Source organism: Octopus bimaculoides, chromosome 24, assembly GCF_001194135.2.
Source record: "Octopus bimaculoides isolate UCB-OBI-ISO-001 chromosome 24, ASM119413v2, whole genome shotgun sequence".
NCBI classification, from domain to species: domain Eukaryota; kingdom Metazoa; phylum Mollusca; class Cephalopoda; order Octopoda; family Octopodidae; genus Octopus; species Octopus bimaculoides.
The window spans coordinates 21,776,175-21,783,235 of NC_069004.1; the positions used below are offsets into that span (position 1 = coordinate 21,776,175).

Consider the following 7,061-nt stretch of genomic DNA (forward strand, 5'->3'; position numbering starts at 1 on the left):
AACTATGAGGGTAGGAAAAATATTTTTAAAATTGTTAATATTTTCAGAGGGAAAAGTGAGTGATTTAAGGGAGATTTGGCTGTTGTTTCTAGCACATCCCAAGACAACCCTCCTCGTTTCTTTATCACTCTCGCATGTATTTTTCTCCCCATAAATACTCTTATACTTTTATATGCTATAAAAAAAATAGGGAAAAATTATGATTTTTGGCAACCTCACACCCTGCCCCCGATGGTTGGTGGGGTTTTTTTCGGGGAAGGAGGGGGGGGTACAAAAGGAAGTCTTGCCGCATACTTTTCTGTTAGAAAATGGTTTTTCTTACATACAGATACACGGCCTCGCTTGATTGAGGTAGGGGTAAAAATTTATATTACAATTTTTGTTTTGTTTTGTTTGCTTAGATCCCACCAATGGACCATCATCGTTCCATAAAATGTGTTTAATGGGAGAAAAATATTGAAGGAACATCAATACATGTGAGAGTGAAAACGGAGGGTGGTTTGGGATGCGCTAGAAACAACAGCCAAATCTCCCTTGAATCGTATACCTTTTTCCTCTGAAAATATTTACAATTCTTTTTTTCTTTTTTTTTTACCGAAAAGGCTCCTCCCATGGTTTTTAAGTTTTAAAAAATTGGTCAAAATCGGTGTGGAGTGGAATGGTGAAGAATGAGGAGGGGGTACAAAAATTTTCAAAACTTTTTTTATTATAAAACGATGTCCCTATTATTTCAAAGGTTGTAGTGAAATAAGAAAAAATGAGAAAAATCACCGTTAAAACGGAGTAAGTAGTTTCAACTCATTTAGTTTTCCTGATCAGAAACTGCGTTTTTTCGAAACTCCTTCCCCACCCCTCGGAAAAAATTTTCCCCACAAATTTCTTTATAATCGTAATCTCTGCCGTTTGAAAGGTATTTGTATAAAACTTCATTAAAAGATATCCATTTTCCTAAAAGTTATGAAGGAAAAAAGAGGTAACAAAGTCGATGGGATACACATCTGTGGTTATGCCAACAGTTTAATGTAGTTATGTTTACATTACTAAAGTCTTTTAGTCATACGAGTAAACTTTAATCCATACATATATGCATATACGGTATACCTACACATGTGTGCCAGTGTGTATCGGAGTTTGTTTCCTCATAACTTTCAGAAAATGGATATTAATCAAAGTTATGAGGAAACAAAGTCGGGGGATGCAGACATCTAAAGATAGATAGATATACACATACACACGTACATACATAGAGTATGCGCGCGTATAGAAGCGCTTATATATATATATATATATATATATATATATAAACGCCCGTGTGTGTGTGTATATATATGGCTATGTGTCTACCTACACGTTTGTGTAGGTAAAGCACGTATACACAAATGTACAAAACAAAACAAACGTGTGTGTCTGATAACTGCAATGCAGGGAATTTGTCAGGCCTCGCTCGAGTCACATACATAACTTTACAGCCTAATAAAAAGATATATATATACCCTTCCATACCGAGTTCTATACACTCTCTCTGTTCCAACACACACACTTGTAATGTTATGGTACCTAATTAAACCTGGTGCGTCGTTTGCTTTTAGGTGAACCAGAAAACATGAAACTTTTTAAAAAACACAGAGTACTTACTGGAGCTTTAATTCGGACACATGAAAAAAAAATACTGTTTTCTAATTTAAAATAATAACATCCACAAGTGTCTTATATTGCTTGAAAGAAGATTGATAGTATGTATTCCGCTCTATATATCTTTTTTATTATTTATTTTTGTTCCTTTATCTGTTTCTATAATTTTATTTTTTTCCTTCACTTTCTTCCTTTGATATATTTTCTAGTGTATTTAAAAGCAGTTTTCGTAATGTCTTTGTATTTGTGGTGGATTAAAATCCTCTTTTAGAATAATAAATTCAAGTTAAAATAAAGAGAAAATACAGAAAAAAAAAGAAAACAATTACCTTTTGTTTGGGTCTTTTTTAGGGTTATTTTCTTTTTTCTTTCTTTTTTTTTTTTTTTTTTTTTTTTTTTTTTTTTTTTTGCTTTAAGAAATAAAAGGAGCAGAATGAAAGCAAACTAGAAAAAGTATTTCATCCATTAACTTGCTAACAAGAGAAATAGAAAGAAAGCCAGACTTTGTAAGTAAAAAGAGAGAGACCAAGTTTGACTGTTAATGAAAGAGGAATAGAGAGAGGGAGAACTAGATTGTTTGACGGCGACGCGCCTGGGTCACCACCTCTGTAAAACTATTTGAGACATCTTTCTTTCTATCCTTCTCTTTATTTCAGTTGCTTATATTCTTTTTTGCTTTCTATCTTTTGCTCTTTCTTTCTCTTCTACTTCTTTATTCTCTCTGTATTTTTTCTCTTTGATGCCTCGCTCTTTTTCTCTGTCGTTGCCCTTCCATCTCCCAGACTTTCGATCACATTCTATTTTATTAATTTAATACACATTCTTTCTCTCTATTCATTTGTCCCTCACCTCTTCTTCCTCCATCTCTCTCTCTCTTTCAAACCCTTTTATTTTTAAACTATACACATCAAGGATTTTGTAAGTGACGAAATGTGACGTTGTTACACCCATGCCTTGCCTACGTACCTAATGGACTAAACAAAGGTTGTGTTGTTATGAAGTTAGCTTCACCACATGTGGTTTCAAGCACGTTTCTTCTGCACGACACTTTGGGAAAATGTTTTCTTTTAAAACATGAAGTAGACCAAAGCTTTGTGAGTTAAATTTCGTAGATAACAGTTCCTCTTCTTAGGTTGTAGATTTAATACATCACACTACCTTTCCATTAAGTCCCCACTGTTGTAAACATTCTGGCCAGGTCACCTGCCTGGGTATCACTGCCTCCCTTCCTCTTACACCTGTCTCAGTGATGTTAATCAGGGATTTAGACCATTAAGCTGTTGTTTGGAACAAATGTTAAAAATAAGATTCTTACGTAAAATGATGGTAAATTGGTTCAGTTTAAACATAAATAAGACGTTAAAACGGACAGTTTTGTATGATAGAACAAGATAAGAATTTGAGGTATTTAAGTAAAACAACTTTTGTCATTAATATTAAGCTGGTATTTGAAATATTGCTTAACGAGTTTCCCTATATACTAATACGATGAAAAGTATTCTTTTATATGTAAACACTTTCGGACAGGTGGTTTTGTATCATAGAATTAGGTTGGCATCAAAAGATCTCATCTTTATTTAGTACATGTATCGTGAGCAGGGTCACCTGAGACGGTTCATCCGACCAGAATAGTTACTGAACAGTCCAAGAATTGAAAGCGGCACCGCAGTGAATATGGTGGGAGGTGACAGTGGCATTGGTAGTGGTGGTAGTGGTGCAGATGGTAATAGTGTTAATGGTTGTGTTGATAATGAATGGGATTATGACGGAACAGGAGGAGGAAGTGGTGGTGGTGGTGGTGGTCAGTCTCAGGTTTGGATACTTTGAAGAACTGGTTTGTTTGTTTGTTTTTTTCCTGTAGTGTTTCGAAAGCAGTAAGGGTACACAGCTTACATTCAGACTAGAACCCAATATTCTGTAAGAATGTGATTGCAGGCATAGTTGTGTGCTTTGGATACTTATTGATCAGTTTAGCAACCAAGTGACCTGGATTTGATTTGTATGGTGCCTTGGTTATCTTCTGCCATAGTCTCAGACTCATTAATAACTTCTGAGTGAAATAGGGGAGACAAACTAATCAGCATGGTGCATGTATATGTGTGTATTGCAATGAGTTATTTTCATTATTAAGGATGTATGTATGACTGGATGGTTGGTTGAAGAATTAAGCTGGTTTGAGTTCCACTATATGTGTGTATGCAGATAAAGGGAAAATGAGAAAACCAGGTAGAATTTAATGCGATGATTTATTCAACCCATAAAGAGCATTAACACAGCAAAACTGTTGAATACATCTTGATTGATACTGTCAGAAAATATGCATAATGGTTTCTCATGCAGTTAGTACTTGAATAGAACAAGAAAACAAATACATGACATAGCTTCTACTGGAAGACAGGAAAGGATGTAATGCGCCAAAGGCTACCTGCAAAATAAACTTCCTCCCTACCAAGAGCCAAACACAACCACACATCGCACCTCACTGAAGAATAGCGGGAAAGGTTCCTCTTTTAAAGCTGATGGTAGGCTCCAGTGAACTAACAAAAATTTGTCCGCACTCAGCTGGTCTGTCACGTGATGGGATGAGAGCCTGTGTAAAGCTAGAAAGACTCAACCACCATGTGACCAAGTCATTTGACCACTTGTAGAAAACATAGCATATGAACCAATATCATGAATGATAATCATGCCTCTACTACATATATATATAGAGAGAGAGAAAGAGAGGTTAAGGAAAACTGAAAAAGCAAAATGTTTGGCATCACTTGAAAAGGACCTTTAATTTAGATAGAAAATATAAACATATATTAGAGATTCTGAATGTTTAAATTCTCTATCTAAATTAAAAATCCTTTTCAAGTGATGCCAAACGTTTTGGAAACTTTGAGTAGGTCTCTGAGCAGGTATCGCCAAACTTTTGGCAAAATTTTATGCAGATTCTCAGCTCAATTTTCACTGTTATGGCTAATGTAATGCTCACATTGCATTAGCTTCCTTCCAAGCACTGATGTAAACAGTGGAAGTGAGCTAAAATGTTAAAACTTAGTGTGCATGCACAGCAGAATTCAAGGCCAATCTGTATCAAGCAGCTTCACTCTGAGTGCTTTAGCTTCGTTACTATGGCAACAGTTGGGATACTTATTGATCAGATCACATATATATATATATATATATATATATATATATATATAATGAGGTAACAAACATAAAAAGATGATGGCACAGGAGGGACAAGTTTTAACAAATGTATGAGTTTAATGTTTAAAAAGAAATTTTTAAAAACCATGACATTTCGAGCGCTAGCCCTTCGTCAAAAATGATAAAAGGATAAGAAAAGATGTTAGGGAAAATAACAAAAACTACAAGTTCATTTACATCCAACAGCATCCAACTGAAGAGCTACAGGCAGTATACCATCCAACCAGATAAATACTCGTAATTTTGTTGTTGACTAACTGCAAAGTTATGAAACTCATGCTTCAAGTTGTCAAGCTGAAAACATTTCCTATACTGGGAAAAGATGCATTTATGAAATTAGACCTACTGATTTTGAGGTAAACTCTATCTATCTTTGGCCAGGTTCCAACCCATGCTGCAGCAACAAAGTCTGCTCACCACACTTCTTGGTCTAACATCAAAATGCCTCAAGGTTCTGGATACATTCCAGGCCAGTGTCTGCAATCAAGTTGTTGATGTAAGTGGGATGCCATTTTCCTCTTCTTACATCACCCACGAAGTGGGTTCCACAAGACTAATTTGGATGCTTCCAGTTGAGGGTGGTGCATGCACTGAGCAGATAGTCACAACCATCTTTGCCTGATCTTGCTAACTTTTGGCAGGTCTCTATAAAGGTATTCATTTGTCATATATTGCTGCCATTTTGCATTTAGAGTCATTTGTAACATCCTTGTGTAGCAGCCATCTAGCCCATTTGATAATTCTATAATCTAACTTATCACTAGATTATCTTGATCAATGTAAAGGCCTTTGGAAATTACCTGCTCAATACTCAATGAAGTTAAAGGCAGATGCTACATCTGTCATATACTCTCCATGAAGAATTCCACATGCTATTCATGATAAAGTGAAAGCTGAATCCAATATCATGGAGCAGCCTAAAGCGGCAAGCTGTCAGAATTGTATAGGGACCATCTTAGACAGTTGAACAGTATTACCATTATACCATGCCAGTTTGAGGACTCTATCCTCCCATTTGTTTGATAACATCATTTTAAAGGTGGTGAGCTAGCAGAATCGTTAGCCTGTCAGGCAAAATGCTTAACATGTGCTTTACATTCTGAGTTCAAATTCTGCTGAGGTTGACTTTGCATTTCATCTCTTTCCAGTCAGTAAAATAAGTACCAGCTGAGCACTAGGGTCGATGTAATCAACTTAACCCTCTCCCAAAACCTGCTGCCAAAATTTGAAACCAATACCATAGACTAGCATGGTGTTGTTATCAAACAATGCAAGCCTACAGCATGAGTCAATTCAGTGGTCACAGTACAAAAATATGATAAGGTAAGAATTTGCATCAATTCCCCAACATCCCTTATCATGGATAAGGAAATTGCTGCACAAATAAGCAATGCTGCAAAGTTTATTAAGCTGTCATGCAACACAGTTACTGACATATAAAGCTAGAAGAGAATTCAAAACTATACAATGAATACAATTTTTGGGTTGTATCATTTCCTTCATTTACAAATTGGATTCTATAGCCCAGGAGATATTGTGCAAGAGCTATGGAGAATATCCTTGATGGAACTGATATGTGAAAGTAATTGTTGATGATATATTAGTTTTGGGTGGTTCAAATGAAGAACATGATAAGCAATTGAAACAAGATTCAAACTAAGCAGAAACTTGCAAAGATGCATCCAGTGATATAGAGGCAGTATAGTGTAGTTCATCCTGGGCCAAACAATACCTTGTGAGCGAATTTAGTCATCTATCTGTCTGTCTGTGCATCTATCTTTGTGTTTAAGTTTGTCACTGGTGTTGGTTTGTTTATGTCCAGTAACTTAGTGGTTCGAGGGAAAATAAAATTGATAGGATAAAAAACCTAAGTAGTGAAGTCAATTTTGGGGGTTAAAGCCTTTCATGTCAGTGCTCCAGAATAGCCATAGTCCAATAACTGAAACAAGTAAAAGATAAAAAATGTAGTTATTAAAATGCTACAATCCACAAACAAGCAGAATGTACTAAGGTTTATAGGAATGGTCACAGATCTATTCCTAATTTAACTAACAGATCAATACTACTACAAAGATGGCATCAGGTTCGTATGGAATGATGCATACAAAAAGAACTTAGGAATGGCTGTGTGGTAGGTAGCTTGCTTACCAACCACATGGTTCCGGGTTCAGTCCCACTGCGTGACACCTTGGGCAAGTGTCTTCTACTATAGCCTCGGGCCGACCAAAGCC

General features: G+C 36.0%; 1 long non-coding RNA gene across 1 annotated transcript in view; it reads left to right on the top strand.

Annotated features, from left to right (window-relative positions):
- Window positions 1-199: 199 nt before the first annotated feature.
- Window positions 200-7,061, top strand: part of LOC128250709 (uncharacterized) — a 27,677-nt gene continuing 20,815 nt past the window's right edge. The window contains exons 1-2 of the long non-coding RNA XR_008266714.1: window positions 200-351; window positions 1,590-1,733. This is a non-coding gene — a long non-coding RNA (uncharacterized LOC128250709). The remainder of the gene's footprint in view (window positions 352-1,589; window positions 1,734-7,061) is intronic.